We start from the raw sequence: 16,768 nt of genomic DNA on the forward strand, positions 1-16,768 counted from the left end.
CAAACTGAGCCTTCTTTGAGTTACTCTGTGCAGAGGTTTAAGTAACACTGCTAGACCAGGCACATATGATTGCCAATACTCAACAGCCCCTAAAAAGCGCTGTACCCCCTTCTTATCCCGTGGGGTGGGCCAGGTTCGGACACTAGCTAGTGCTTCCTCTGGGATTTATTGAACTCCCTGAGTCCACGTAATGCCCAGGTATTTAATTTTCTGAGCTGGACCCCGTAATTTTTGGGAGTTGACTGCCCACCCACAGTGCTCTAATAATGCAAGAACAGTGTCTACTTCTGGTTGTACCTGTTCCAAACAAAATCGTTGAATCAAAATATCATCCACATATTGTAAAATTTGTACCTCAGCAGGTGAGGTATTTTGCACTGAAATGTGATGTATTGCGTACTGACAAAAAGCAGGACTGTGCTTACAGCCTTGGGGAAGATGTGTAAAAGTGTAAAGGTAAATGCAAACTGATCTTGAGTGATACAAGGAATAGGAATTGTAAAAAATGCATTAGCCACATCATTTACAGCATACTATGTCCCTGGATGTCCCTGAACTTGGTGTACTCATGCAGCAACCTCAGGAACAGGAGCAGTTATGGGGGGATGTTTTCTTGTTTACTGCCCTAAAATCAACAGTCATTCTCCAGCTGCCCTCTGTTTTTTTTTTTTTTTCACAGGCCAGACGGGGCTATTGAAAGGGGAATGGGCATAACAGACAACTCCTGCTTGCAGAAAATCTTTAATAGTCGTTTGGATTTCTGCATTTCCTCTCAGTATCTTATGCTGTTTTATGTTTACAATTTCTGTAGCTATGGGAATATCTGCTTCCTGCTATATCAGTCCCACAGTGATAGCTCTGGCATGTAGCCATGGCATGGTACTGAAAGCCCAATAGGTACTGTTGATTTCTAATGCAGAGCCCTACAACACATCCATACCTAGGATGTATTCACTAACCGAGACAACCATAACAGAATAGTTATGAAGGTTCCAATCACTAATTTGCATTTTCAATTTATTAAGCTTCCCCACTATGGATTGATTGCCTAAGCCCACACGGGGGTGCTCTGACTCTGCATTTTGTCAGGATTGCAATGTATTTTTGTGACCTCCACCCCCATGTCTACAAGTGTACCCCCTTGTTTATTCGCACTCGATCACCTGATAATGCAGCAAGCAAACGGATGAGGGTCATGATGTAATACACGTCAGTCGAGTATGGGAGTGTGGTTTATTCCCTATTTATTCTTTGGGTGACCTGTAAATTCTGCCAAGGAACATGGGGCCCCACTGCTCTTATCCCTTTCTTTTTACTCTATCTCTTGGCTACTCGAAAGGCATACTTTTCTGCTAACGTGACAAGTGACAAGCCTGAGGAATTCTGTAGAAGTGCCCATTGCAAATTCCTTAGTATAAGGAAACTACACCCTAATATGCATTAAGATTTTGAGGAGAGCATGGCCAGGAGGGATGTATGGGGATAGTAGGGATTAACGAAATACCACCTCCAGCTAGAACAGACAAACACCCCTAGGTACAGAAATGTACAGGTTGGAGATCCAAGTTCCTCCAGCCTCTTCCATCCTTTCAACTCCAACTAGGGTACCAAATGACAGAAAAATGCTTGTATTTGTAGTAGACATATCTGGGCCATGCCTACAATTTCTTGTAAAGTTATAACTGCATATGTTCCAAGAATCTAGGGACAGAATGAAAGTCATGACAACATTTTTAGAAAGTTAAGTGAAATGACCTGAGTAATTCTAGGTCAATCTTGCATTGACTTGCGGCCAAAAGACAGAATGGTTAAAAGATTGAAGCAGAATTAATGACAGTCAATAGGGCTTAAAATAAAATTGGCCTTGTCAACTGTACTTAATTAAATTGCTTGAGAGCCCAGGTTAGGTTGATTAAAAGTACAGTGGCTTTCTTGGGCTTCACTTTTTTGGATATATGCCACTCTGCTGTATTGTATAGGCCATTGTTTGCTTTAGGGTTTTGTGGAGATTGCAGGTATTGCCTTTAGTGTGGTAGTATTTATTTGCAGCTGCCTGACCCTCAGCAGCCTTGCCTGTAAGCCACAGATGATTTCTCTGAGGAGCCCAGCTAGCTGAGTGGCCCTTTGGAATGCAGCAAATCCCACCATGTCTGTAGCATAGACGTGTATTTTTTTTCCTTAACAACTATTATTCATAGAATTGCCATACTCTTTTGTCATCTAGTGTAGATGCAGTTACTCATTTAGGTTGTTCTGGTGACTTGGGTTACGCTGAATTTAAGTACTCTCACATTGAAATGGGTGGTGAAAATGTGTGAGGTTAGGAAAGAAGCATAAGAATGTTTTGGAGACTGAACAATGGCCCTACCAAGGGAGATTTAACAGCTTGCTCTATAGCTTACTTTCATGTTACAAAAGCTTATTTGGGCTATTGTATCTAGCTCTTTGTATTCTTATAATCTATTCAGGAATATCATAATGACAAAGCATAAAAGTCAAAATGAGAAAACAGAAGCCTTGAACAGTCCTATCAAGGGCTAAGATAAATAAACGGTCAGTATTTGATGAGGCTTAGGCCAGTTGGCTGATATCTTTCTCCAGGATATGTGTAGATTGGCCAGAATTTTTGGATTTCTGGCAGAATTTGTTTTGTGACCTTTCATAGTTTCTGCTATTTTTGGTGTCAATACACTCATGAACCAATCAAACCTACAACAGGAAGCACCTACCATTAGTTATAGAATTCATCTTCTCAGGTCTGATACTTGACTGAAATGCCTGAGATCATACTAAGATACACACTATGCTCAGCTGCTAAGGTTTTATTTAGCACCATCAGCTTATCTGGGGCTACAGGTGTCTATATTGAGTATCAAATTTTTATTAAACATGTAATCTGTGGGGAAAAAACAGAATCCTTGACTTCCCTCTAACTTCAGTAAACTATTTATTTACTATTGCATAACATGGCTGACTAAATTAATCTGTCATACTGCCCCTGTAATTCAATGTTAAAACCCAAACATGACTAAAGGGAAACAAATAATGGACCCTTTCTTATGCCCTAAACCTCCAAGACCTTTTTTAAATCACTACTTTGACTATACCTTGTGCTTTAGTACAGAAAGAACAAAGATACATGAAGACAGTCAGCTGTTCTGTTAGATCTGCAAGGCTAGATTTGACACAGACAGAGGAATACAAACATACACAAAGTTCAACTAGTTCAAAGGATAATCCTTTCTGAAGTTCATCTTGCAACGTCTATCTAGGGCATGAAAAGTGATGCATTCCAGTGAGATTCCTATAGTGATACTGAGCTGAAATAGAGATTGACTACAGTTTTTAAGGTAGTGAGAATTAAGCACATCCTTAAAAGTTTTGTTGACTACAAATGTGCTTGAAAACTTACCTGAATAGAAATAGTGAACTAAGTCATGGCCTGTAAGATTTTGTCTGATATTGCATCCATAGCAAAATATTCTGTGAAAAAACCCCCATAACCTATTACACCTCTGTGCTTAGTTCAGCATCTCTAAATCCTTTCTTATTTTTGCCTCCTGTCATCTTATACTGCAGCAACAAAAAACAGATAACCAAATTTGTTTAACAAATTATAGTCTGAATTTCTTACCTGTATGGAGTAGGTATGCAAGATGTGTATTGATGTCTTTAAAAAAAACCACATTCAGATGTAGAAAATTCTGCATAATTACACTGTCGTAAAATTTGGTAACAAAGAAGATCAAATTATATATTTTTAAAATCCTCACATATATTATTACTTTCCTGAGTACAATGCTCTCCCACAGCCTGCTCTGCCCTTCTTTCTGTGCCATGCTGAGTGATGCAGCAGGGCAGGCAAGGAGCCGGCAACTGCAACTGTGGATCCATCTGAGAGGCTCCTGAGAGCTGGTGTGTCAGCAGGACAGCCTGTCCCAAACCTTGCCCTGCCCTTCTCCAAGCTATGGGCAGCAGCAGAGGCTCTCTGTCCCTGCAGGACCATCTCCATTGGCTGCTGCCCAGCAGGTGTCCTTGCTCATCCAGGTGATGTCTTCTCTCCAGGTGCCACACCTGCATGACACTCAGGAGACAACCAAGCAGAGCTCGACCTGAGCCCAGCGTTGCCTTTCCTTCCAAAACTCGCCTGGTGAGGGTCAATGTCTTCCTCCATTGCCAAATGGGGCCATCGCAGGCCTTTGCTTGGGATCAGCCTGCAAGAAACAGGCTGTGCTTGGAAAGCAGCCCTGGGGCACAAAGGGCCACTGGTCAGTTGCCCCCCAGCACCAGCAGCCTGAGCGTAGCACAACTGGGACCCTCTGCCCTGCCAGGCTCTCTACTCTATGCAACACCCTTCTTCCCAGTACCACCAGTAAGGACATGGTATTCCTAGGGGCTCCCCAATACCTCTGTTTGCCAAGTGACACCATGAACCCTTCCTCCCTCCTGCCCAAGTTCACTCTGCTAGCCACACATCCCTAGTACCCCAGCACAGCCAGAGTGGGGGAAAGGCAGCCATTCTCAGCTTTGTCTTTATTATTGTCTGCATTCATTGTACTCAGGAGAGCACCTGATTTCATTATGATAATTTTTTAACTGAAACCATATTTTGTATCTGAGTATTTTTTGTGAATAGTTATAATATCTACTTATTTAATTCAGTGATTGTGTTTACTGAGAGGACACTAGAGATAGCAGAGATTTATCATTCTGCACCTGAAAGAGTGATTGTGCTTGACTTCTGTGCTCTTCTCCCTTGCAGATACATGCGCCTGTTTTTTGCAGTTCTGGTCTTTTGGCCAGTTAGTTCAGAAGCATGTTTTATTTCTCCAAAGCTGTTAAAAGAACTTGCAGTATTCAGTGATCTACATCTGTATCGCAGTCAGGTTCCCAATGGACAACTCAGACAAAAAAAAAAACTACTGAGAAGAGCTCTGGAACTCAGAAGTCTTTGGATTGAGTCTTTGGTGAGGGGAATGGCAAGAAAAGAGAAATAACATCCTAAATCTAATTTTGAGTGAAGAAAGCAGGTTACTAGGTCATTCCAGTCAGCTATCTGATGGGAATTACTCTTTCATCCTTTCTGGAGTTTCATATAGCTTTTTATCTCGATTGTAGGCATAATTTATGAGCAACTGAAACAAATGAAGAAAATATTTAACAAATAAAATAGAGAAGATATCCAAATATAAAAGGTTATAACACAGCAATAACTGAAAAATAATAGAATAATACTAGAATAGCTGGGGCAGTCATTCAGTGCTCTTAGTCAAAGCTGTAGTTAAGAATACTAATAAATCCAAATAGTTGCATCTGTTAAGTCAGACTCTATATTTTAGAAAGAGATTTCTGTCATCAAAGACTAAATCAATTTTCACAGATTGTGGGGTGGAATGGGTGAGACAATAACCAATGAACCCTGTTTCAGGATTCCTGAATTTCCACCTGGTGGTTGTGAAACGTATTGTTTTGCCAGAACTTGGCTTATAAAAGTGGTGCTAGAGGAGGAAGAAGGAAAATAACAGGCTGTGAAAATCTGAGCTTTCAAAAAACATCCCATCAGAGCAGAGGGAGAGAGGGAGGGAGTGAAGGGATGGGATGAGACTGTGAGTTTTGAGAATCACTCAGGTTGCTGCACAGCTCAGAGTTCTTTGGGAGATATGACACCCGAACAAGTTGCTCCACTTCAGGAGAGGCCAAATAGCTTCTGCATCAGTGTGTCTGTGTGGAGCAGCTCAGGTAAGCAGGAGTCTACCTCAGTGCCTAAAACACCTCTACATATGATAAACAATAGAAGAGCTGTGGGAAACAAGACAGCAGTGCTCCACAGACAATCCAGTTGTGCACACATATCAAGCTCTGAATTTTGACAGATCCAAAAACAGCATACCCCATTCCATTGCCTGCTATAGGTAGATAAGATTCATGTTTATGGTTAGAGTCCTATTTAATTTATAATTTGATGGTAATCAAATAGATCTCTTGGAAAAGAACCTTATCTTTCATTTCAAAGAGTGAGCCTCTATAGCTGTGAAGAAACTAAAAATCTAAAGAAAAAACATGAGCTGAAAGCAATCTCCCTGACCCTCCAGAGATCTGAAACAATTGCAGTGAAAGATGTCAAGTGCTACATCTATCTCAATAGACCAGAACTGCAACCTAAAAATGAACATTTAAATCTCTGCAATTATAAGCCAACCACTCCAATGAGAAAGTCTCATTTGTCTCCAGGCAAAAATTTCCCAGATACTAAACCCGTCACTTCTTTCCCCAAACAACTGCTCCAGTTCAGCTGTTTAATATTAAAATAGAGATCTGCAGGGAGTTGCCTGTCTAAAATGTGGGGACAGAGCAAAGCAGGAGCAATTGAAAGTAAGAAACACCGTGCAGTGAGCTGGACAAGTCAGGCATGAGCACTTCCTGATGTCTCCGCCAGCCCAGAACAGGTGGCAGATGCTCATTCCTGCTGCAGTTATCTGAATTTACTTCTTGGGCTTTGTACACAGCTTTTGATTTTTATCTTCCCAACAAGATGAATGTGTCAGGAATATCCCTAGTTGAAGATACACGAAAGTTTGAGAATTTACTTAGCAAACTCGTACATTCAAACTGTGATTAATCTTTCTAAAGCAAATTTGTATTTTAAGTATTTTCCTCCCTAATAAATAAACAATAAATTTCTTAGTATCATTTACGTTTTTTGTCCCAAACAAGGGATCCTAAAGCAGTATAAAAGCATGAACATTTGCATATAACATGCTGTAATATCCTACTGTGAAAACATAGCCAACCGCAGAAGCATTTCAGGACCTGACCTGTCAGTCTTGATATACAGGTCCTATCCATTCTTAACATAAGTAATCCCACTTATCTGACAAAAAGGATGCCAGTTTAGCACTAAATATTGCTACTTGAAGGTTTTTTTGGCAGAAAATCTTGCTTTATTGCCACTTCAGGAAATGGACGAAAGCAAAAATATCACATTTTGTACTGGTTTATGAGCACTTATTTTTGTAACTGTTCTTCTTTTCTGCTGATGCTTTCTTGATTTATGCTGTAACTTAGATATGAATGTAGCAGTGCTGAGGCAGTACAATACAGGACAGGTGATCAACAAAGACTAGAAGTATTTTAGCATATTTTTTTCACTGTGAAATGAAATAGTGCTTGCATGGAAACCTGGATCCTGAAAATATTTTCAGAATATCTCAGTACTCTTTCATATTTTAACAGCTGTAAATTATTAAATATTTTCTGAGGAATATTTTCTTAATTTTTTTATTGTATATTGTAATATTAAAGGATTATATTTTCTTCAGCCTCTGTTAGCTTTAGGTAGAGAAACACTAGAGGGAACTTGAGTTCATTTATTTGTTCAAGCTGCTATCCAGGAGAATTGTCTCCACTACACTGATCCCTTGAAGAGATAAGCTAAAGAAAAGGTATTTTTAGCACTTACCCTTGCCTAACAAAACAAAACCACAGAGCATTTGTAAAACCACCAGAGGTCGTGAACTTGAGAATGTGTTCAGTGGCTCTTGTTAAACAAATGGTGATCACCCCTATTTAAACTGAAATACTGGGATTTAGTTATAGGCAATTTGTAAAAAAAGCTTAGAGAAAGTTTTACAAAGTGATGCTACTGATTAGCTGACCTGCTTCCCTTTAGGTCAAAATCAGGTTTGGGAATACTGAATTTCTGGAAATGTAAGCACATGAAATATAAAATCAAGTGTTTTTTTCTTAGACCTTTTTAGTGAAACTTCCATTAGCCATAAAGTTGAAGCCAGAGGTCTAGTAGCAGTCATTCTGGAGTGGAATGACTTCTTTACCTTCTGAGTTGGACAGTGATCATGGTTTTATTCTGGCCAGCAAGGCTACATTGAGCTGCAGGATGACTGCTACATTCATCAGTTGATGCATAAAGATAAAAAAAAAAAAGCCCTGGAAGAGGGTGCAAGGATAACAGCAGTAACCCATTTCCTCAAGGACAAAGAGTTTCATTTTGCTACCTGCAATCAGATACTGCCAACAGCACCACATAAACAGAAAATTCCTTTAACCCACCAGCAAGCTTTATGATATATTTAGCTCTTCAGTGCAGTGGGGTTTGCATGTATTTTAATTTTTTCTCTTTTTTGTCCCCATTTTCAGTTTTTATTATTTTGGAGCAAAAGAGGATATTTCCCTGCCTCCCTGAGGTTTACTTGTCCTTCATTATATTTCTGCTGCCAGGGACACTTTGTTAATAGCGATAGTCCAAAGTCCCCCTTGTCTCACTACAAAAACATGTTTTTCAAGTTAGTAGCTGGGCACACTCATCTTAAGTATTTAGTTGTATAACTACCTGCCACAATGTGTTGCATCCTTATTAAACCATGCTAATGAAGAGCTTGTCACCTATTGCCAATACCTCTGAGCTCCTGCCTCCTGTGGTTTGGGTGCAATTCTGTCTAGAAAACAGCACTCACTTTTTGTAGACATATTACTGTTTCCCAATTCCATTAGATTTATTGACAAAGAAGCACTGAGTATTTGTGAAGAATTTCACCACCTTCTGGCTGCTCCTCAAGACATACCACACTGCCAAAGGACTATTTTGAGGACCATTTGGAAGACTTTGACAGGAGTTCAAAGGAACCGGAGGCTCAACTGCATAGGATGCAGTGGATTGCCTCTCATCAGTCCTCATTGGTATTGTTGGTTGCATGGGAATGAATGAACCAATATGAAAGTGAATAACATATGCTCTTACTAGTTTGGATTCCCTAAAATTCCACTTGCCTAATTTGTTGCACAATGTGTATGATGTATCTCAAATATGAGTCTATCAATTGGCAAGCTTGTTTCCTTAGTTCCGTCTGTAGAGACATATGAAGGGACTGCTTGAATGATAAAGGTTGCCAGTTCAATTCCTAGTGTTGGCGGAGTTGCAGGTATATCATATACCAGAACAGCAGTACAACATGTAGTGTATATAATTGAAGAATTCCTTGAATATTAAGCTGTGTATTATAAAGTCAAAGGAAATTATAAACCAAAAAAAAAGACCTAATCTTTTTCTCATCACATAACAAATACAAATACAGGCATACATGCAAGCACCAAGTAACATATTTTTTACAGATGAAAGTTTCAGAGATGAGTTGTTATTCTTTTTTAAATTATTAAGCTCTCATACGTAACAAACCATCTCTATACATATTTATAGCCATCTGTAGAAAAGTTGCTAAATTTCTTAAGGCACAGCATTGACCTGAAAAATTCTTTTTAGCCTGTGAGATTCAGTCAAGTTTTATTTATATTGTTTATGAAGTGGCAAAGACAAAGTTTTTAATGGAACCTCTCTATGATGATAGATTTACACCTGGAAAGGAATAACTTTTAAATCTGTATTGAAATTAATTAGAGTTGGTGCCTAGGTTGTTTTTGAAGCATTCCGCATTTGGCTGAGAATCTCCTAGGAAGCTAATTGGACCTGAGTCACCACAGGGCAGAGTGAGACAGAGGTACGGCCTTTAGCTTTGAAATTACAAGCAGGTTAATGTATGTTACTATGGTACATTTCTTACTGTACAAGTAGGTTGAAAACTAGTTAGCATACAAAAAGTACTGCATATATAATACAAGAATATATATATTACAGACAGACAGAAAGTATGGTGATGCATACATATGCTATATATGACATAATATTTTAGCTGTAATACCACTGTGTTATTTTAGTGTTAGACAAAACAAACAAACAAACAAACAAAAAAAAACCCCAAACCAACAAACAAACAAAACCCCCCAAAAAACAAACAAGAAAACAAAAAAACAAACCAAAAAAACAAACCCCAAAACCAAAAAACTTTTGGAAAATAATGCTCTTACTGTTAAGGGCATTTGTAATGGAACACATTTACTTGGCTCATTGATCACCTCAGTCTTGTCCCAACAGCTACAGAGGAATAAAAGAAGCTGTGACTGTAGGAAGATACTTGTAGGAGTCGGGTTTTAGGAAGGATGCCAGAGAGTCATCCTGGGATATGTAGTCCCAAATGGTACTCCAGTACACATGGGCAGTGAGATACCCCTGGTGGTTGGTCAAGGGAGTCACGTGTTGTTTTGAGGTGCGTATAAAAGATGTTGTCTCTTTTGAATAAACAGATTTGGTTGCTGAACCCTCAAGCAGCTAGCTGGGTCCGTATGGGCTTATTTATTTATTATATTACTAAGCCATAGATACTGTTGTAGTAGGGTATATGCATGAATTTTATTAACAGCAGACATATGCTGGAACGTGCTTACATTTTCATGATGGTGTTAAGAATGTCCAGTATGTATCAATTATTAAAATGTGCTTAATTTGTCTTGCAAAATAAAGTGTAAAAGATTAATCTCGGTTCATTATAAAAATTATATATGAAGAGTTTATGAGTAGAAGAGTAACTTGAATCACTGGTAAAATACTTGTATTTAGCTAAAGCTGGTTTCCATTTTCCGGTAGGTGGGATTGCTTTTCTTCATCCTTTACAAGAAGATGGGGCTGTCATTCACAACACCATTCATACTTTGAGATCTAACAGAGTCATGGGGTATTTGCAAGTGATGAGGAAATGCCTGCTGATGCCTATGTTTGCTGTAAATGCAGACTTGTGCTATGCTGTTCCACTGCTGTACTGTCAGCTGAACTGTTGTTGCCTTTCCCTGTTCTACCCCCAGGACTGTCCAGCTACTCTGCAGGTCAGAAGAACTTGAGGCCTTTGTATGTTTTGCACTGCTCAGCTAACACAGTTATGAAAGTGGGCAGAAGACATGCTAAGGGCACCCCTCTGTATTGCCTTGTGCTTATCTCTGGCTTGCTCTTGCTTGCCCTTTCCAGTAGTTGTAAACCTGCAGGTTCACTGCAGGGAGACTTAGTGAAATTTGAGAGAAAGCTGGAGAGCACCAAAAAGGCCAGGAAGCAGCATGGCTGTCAACTGCAAAAAACTAATTTATTTCTCCAACTCTCACCAGCTAGTTGTGTAACCTCAAGGAGGTTCTTTCTATCACGTAGCCTCCGAGAAAAAAAAGTAAACAAGACTGCGGAACTGCTGGCTTGAGAGATGGGATGGCATGATCCCTTGTGTAGAGCAATGTGATTGCTATGGTCAGGCTCTTCTGGCCTGAGTAGCTCAGAGCAGGGTTCGTGTTGGTGAACTGCAGATTCCAGCAGTGTAGCCCTGGGACAGAGGGGCCCCTGGCAGAGTGACCTGTGGTGAGCAGCTTTCCTGGCTGGCAGGGATGTGCAGTGGTGGGCTTACTGGGGCAAGATGTGGTGAACTTTATATCCAGGCTGACCTCCCCAAAGTAATAGGCTTAAAAATGAAACCATTGATTTGTACTGATATTCCAACAGCTTTGTCACACTACGTCTGAGAGTTGCCTTAGTTGATAGAAATGCCAGGGATAACAAGTTGATAATTTTTGCAAACACTTTTTTCGTTTCCCTTGCTAGTGAACATGTGAACCTTTAGAAGCCGCAGTAGCAATATGTTTTGTTACTGCATTGCACTTTCACTGGGATGTCCCTGAGCAAAAATGATTATTAAGAGATGCACTGCCTTTTCTGAGATGTCTCCCTGAGAGACCTGGGGAGCAGGGGGCTTTCCTGTGCCTGGCTCTGGAGCCATGCCTCCACTTTGTGCACCCTTTGGTGCCGACACGGCAGCCGGGAGACGTTTGCTTCCTCTGGAGAAAAGCCAAAACCTTAGCAGCTTGGCACACTCATTTAGGATTCCCTGGAAGACTGAATTTGGATGGAGAGATAAGCGAACAATGCCATTAGCTTTCAGCTAACAAAATCAAAGTGCTCATAAATTACCTTCTTGGTAGCGAGGCCATGTGAATGAATTCATGTATCAGTGTATCTGAGCTATATTTTTTTTTAAACCCAGAGGAGGTATAAAAACCAGATGGAGGTCTTCCTCTGTGTGCCAAGAAGGCCATCTGGGGTGTCTCAGCCAGCTGAGCCAAGTGGGGCGCACCTGGACCTGACCTTCCCATCTGGGCAGAGGGCAAAGGGGGCCAGCAGGGCCAAGGGAAGGGTTGCACCGTGTTGGGAAGGTCTTTAATGGGGTTGTGATTCTGGCTCACCGACTGCATTGGTGTGATTGTGTGGGTACGGGGGGAAAGCTGTCAGCACAGGAGAAACTCAGGGGCAGGGTCATGGTGGGGCAGCACTCCCTCATACCTCTGGGGGCAGGAGGGGGAGAAAATGGCAATGTCAGAGGGACAACTACTTCAGCTATTGCCACCAGAGAGGGTCAGCTGTCTTTAAAACAGAGAAACTAATTTTGCTGGTTAATGAGTTATTAATGAAGTCTTTCAAATGCTGACTTTTCCTCTGTAGAAAAATAATAATAAAAAAAGAACAAAGGAAAGAATTAGATACCTGCTCTGTGAAAGAAGTCCACAGTCTTAAGGGAGGTCATGCAGGGAGAACAAAGAGTCCTGAATGTCTTGCTGTCATACTGGCAACTGAGGAAGCTGCAGGCACTGGGCAGTCAAATGGTCAGAACATTGGAATTATACACTAAACATGAAAGTGTGTCATGTTTGTAGAGACAGTCAGCTTTCCAGAGGCGTATGGGTGATGACAACCTGTGGTTCCCAGAAGTGTAGGAAAAACTGGTCTTAACTCTTCACAGCATTGCTCAGAAATTCAGAATAATAAGATATTTTCATTCTCTCTTTGCAGTTTCTCCCACATAATCTTCCTGATCTCTCTCCTTTTTTTCTGTGCCACTGGTGGTAGGTAGGCTGCACATAGAACAGCATTTTATAATACTTCAGTAATCATTTCTTCAGAGCACTGTTGAGTCAAAGCAGGCACAGTAGTGTTTACTGAAAAGGCTGTGGACCTTTGCTGGTTATTAACTGTATATGTGTGCCACTCTGCTGCCAGCAGGCCACTGCAGTGGCTGCCCAGACAATACTATCCTACAAGGTCAGCTGGGAGCCTGCAGAGCTTTGAGGGAGCTTCATTAATGTGTGGAGAACCGCTGCATTTTATTGTTATGCTAATGGTTACTTCTTTAAAAGAACAGCCTAAAATTCTTGAATGTGTGTTTAACTTTGTCAGGACTGCTATTACCTTCTGCATTAATAAAGCACTAACCAATTCTGAATAACATGCTTATTGACATTTAACTGCTAATTGGCAGGGCTAGAAATGTGCAGGGGTTTGGCAGGATAATAGCTGGGCTCTTGTGAGTAAACCAAAGGCTTTCCACCTGCTGGTAGGTGTCTTATTCCAAAGGGCTGTTTCTCACTGACCTACCACTGAGCAATGTGGATGGCAGTATTTGAGAACTAAAATAAACTTTGATTAGAAACATCAGGATCCTGAGAAGCCCAGCTCGTGACTTCAGACCTCTGAGACCTTGACCTTTTTTATCAGTTGGCTGAACATTTGTGTGATTCTGGGGTTAGCAAGTTTACTTCTTAGCTCTGAGAGATTTGTGACTGCAAAGCAGTCTTTCCTTGGGTGGTCATGGTCTGACGAGTCCTGTGTTAGCACTGTGCTAAGCACAAACTTATACTTGCTATTTCCCTGGAAACTAAAAAACCTGGACAAGCAGAATATGATACATCTGCCCATAACCTTTCAGCTATCCACCTTAGTAACTGCCTTTTTTCAGTCTCTGTAAATAACTGTAGCAAGTACTGGATATTCTATACCTACTGTCCATCTCCTGACCCTACAGACACTGGCAACCCTGTCCTGTAATATCACTGATACAAATGTGCAGACTTCTGGGAAAGTCTGATGATCTGCCTCTCCTGTTACAATCTGCTTTGGGGTCTACTCTTGCAGGAATACTTGGGAGTCATGAAGACTGGCTGACTCATTGCCCCAGCTATCGTAATTTTCCATTTATTCAGGGCTAGTGCACAGAAAGTGCTAGAAAATTCTGATTGTCTGTCTCCTGAGCAAGGTCAAAGCCTGATTGGATGCCCCAGAGACAAACCATAATGCAAACCTAACATACGCAGTCCACTGTTGTACGCACATCACTGCTTCCAATCAAAATGCTTAGGGTCCATATGTCTAATGACGATGGACTAAAGACAGACTATAGAATAGCTGGAAGTTGCCATCAGTTGCTCTGTTGTCACAAGTGAAGCTGATAGCATCCATTTTAGAAAACTTTATCACCAAGCTCTGGATCTCATTAAAATCTCATGTTATTATATAAAGGGCCATGCTCTGCTCTGTCTTTTGGCAATGATGAGCAAGTCACTCTCCAGCTGCATAGTCTTTTAGCAAATTGAGATCTCCTCCTAATTCATCTGAATATTCAGCACTCAGAATAGCACAGAGACAGCACTTCTGAGGATAACTAATGATATTTCACAAAATTCAAATTCTGGCCATCCACCAGCATTCGTTTTGCTAAATCAAAGTGCAGTGTTCCTTTGTGAGCTGATCTGATAGTAAAACAGAATGCATGCTGAATATTTTACCAGAAATCAAGATCTCTCTTCACTCTGGAAATATTTCAGACTCATTCTAAGAGGAGAAAAATAAAACCTTAACTTCTGTTGCCACATCTGAACTTACTGTCAACATTACAAATTATAGTGAGATAAATAACAGGTGAACTTTTGTCCTGTCAAACCCTGTGATACAGAATCATCCTTACTTAATGATACAAACAAGGCAGTTTTTCTATTTGTCACTATGGGGTAACCTATTGGAAACTGTCTAGAGTCTATCACTGTAAGAGGCTGTGCATGCAGCATGGCATGTAGCTGTTAAACAGTAATTTATTTGGTGCCTGTACATTGTATTTCTTTATTTTGGAAAGGGAAATGACTGTGTCTGACACGCACATAACCTGATAGCACTAGCACACTGTAAACTAGGACCTCCCAAGCTTTTTTTTTTCCAGGTACCACATTCAGTGGCCACTGTGGTGATACACATAGCCTGCCATTCACTGAACTTTCAGCTTGGGTGTGTGCCAAGACTCTACCACTCTGGAGTGATTTATGTGCTACAGCCTGACAACCCTTTTCATATGCAGCATGTCCCAGGAAGCTTCCTTCCTCAAAAAAACAAAAAACCAAACAAAAAACCAAAAAGATCAGATGGGAGAATTGTGCAAATATTGAGTTATTAATCAGCTCAATGTTGATTTGCAAATGTATTCCTTATCATTAGGGAACTTTTAAATGCAATTTCAGGTGAATTAGAAAGTTTCAGCCAACAGCTGTCTGTGTGATTTCTGTAGATCTGAATGTTCTCTCTCAAACCTGATTGCTGCATAATTACAGTAGCAATGACAGCCTCACTACCTCGTTGTTCTTCCCCTAAAAATACCCTTTTGAAAAAAAAGATTTCTTTGTTGTGTCAATTTTTTTGCCATATAAGTGAGATGATTTTCTTTCATAAGTTTTGGTAGGAATGTTGGAATCTCCTACTAACTTCCTTATAACAAGACTGATCACTGACATTTGCTACCCCATGGCTCCCAAGGAACAACACGGCCTGAGAATTTGAGAGACACTTTGTCATTTTGGAATATGTTTAGGAATTAAATGTGTGGAACCCAGAGTTTTTCAGGGTACTCCTAACAGAAGAAAAATTTGGCAGTTTGGTTAGGCTGCCTCTATGTTTCTGTTCTATTCAAATCTGCACACAGTCCTGGCTACAGATGATTCTGTATTTAAGCAGACCTTCAGCAGGACTTCTGAGCAGGTAAAAAAGCAAAAAAAATTTTAATCTTCCAGAAGACTTAGAGCATCCTTTCCAGCCCATCTACCCAACCAATTCAGGTTCTCCAGTGTGTACAGACAGCTTTCTAGTTGCAATGGACTTGAGCAAATGTCCTAGCAGGCTAACAACACTTTGAGTGCTGGAACTCAGAATAGATAAAATCCCTTACTAATACCTATGCTGAGAAACAAAGTGGATCTACTCATGTCCAGTGAGAAGTGTTCACATACAGAGTTGTTTCCTTCGTTTAGAGCATTAGAAGGGTCTGTACCTTCTACCCAGCTGCCTGCTTTCATTCACAGTGCAGAAATTTAGAACATCACCAGCTCCCATACATTCTTTTACACAATTTCCCACTGCTCAATCACGACTCCCTGTGCTGGTTCAGCTATTGGCAAGACTAGCATGGGGCAGTAAACGAGCTCAGGGACTTAGTGCACATTTAAATCTTCCCAGCAAGAGGGTCTAGCTGACCTCACAGCAACATGAGCTATTTCACTGGTCTCATTAAGGGTCTGTACACAAAAAAGGGAGTTGTGAGTCACCAAAAGAAATGTTTGCCAAACGCGTTTGGACAAACTGGACTGAAAGCAGCTGCTTAGCTCAGAAGCTGGCAGGGACATGAATATAAGCACAGATGCACAGAGGAAATGAGTGAAAAGGAAGGGTCAAACCCAGGATAACCTTTTCAACCTAACTATTTATTACAGTCAAAGTCATTAGTGAAAGGTGAGATTAGCGACCTGCATTGAGTCTATACGTTTCTACAGTTTGCATTGGTGCCTTACTTAGATTTTTTTAGACCCATCCTACCATAATAGTTTTATACAGACACTGAGAGGGACTAACTGTCTGTCCTATAAAGCTAAATTACAGACTTCTCTGGGCATATAACTATGTACAGATACCAAGGTGATGCTTGAAGTTTTAGACTCAAAATTATTGTAATCAGGTTAATGAAATGAAATGGATGACAATCATCAAATTAAAAAAAAAAAGCCTAAGAAAAATGAAATATAC

Source organism: Corapipo altera, unplaced genomic scaffold (genome assembly GCF_003945725.1).
Source record: "Corapipo altera isolate COAL_440 unplaced genomic scaffold, ASM394572v1 61286, whole genome shotgun sequence".
Classification (NCBI taxonomy): Eukaryota; Metazoa; Chordata; class Aves; order Passeriformes; family Pipridae; genus Corapipo; species Corapipo altera.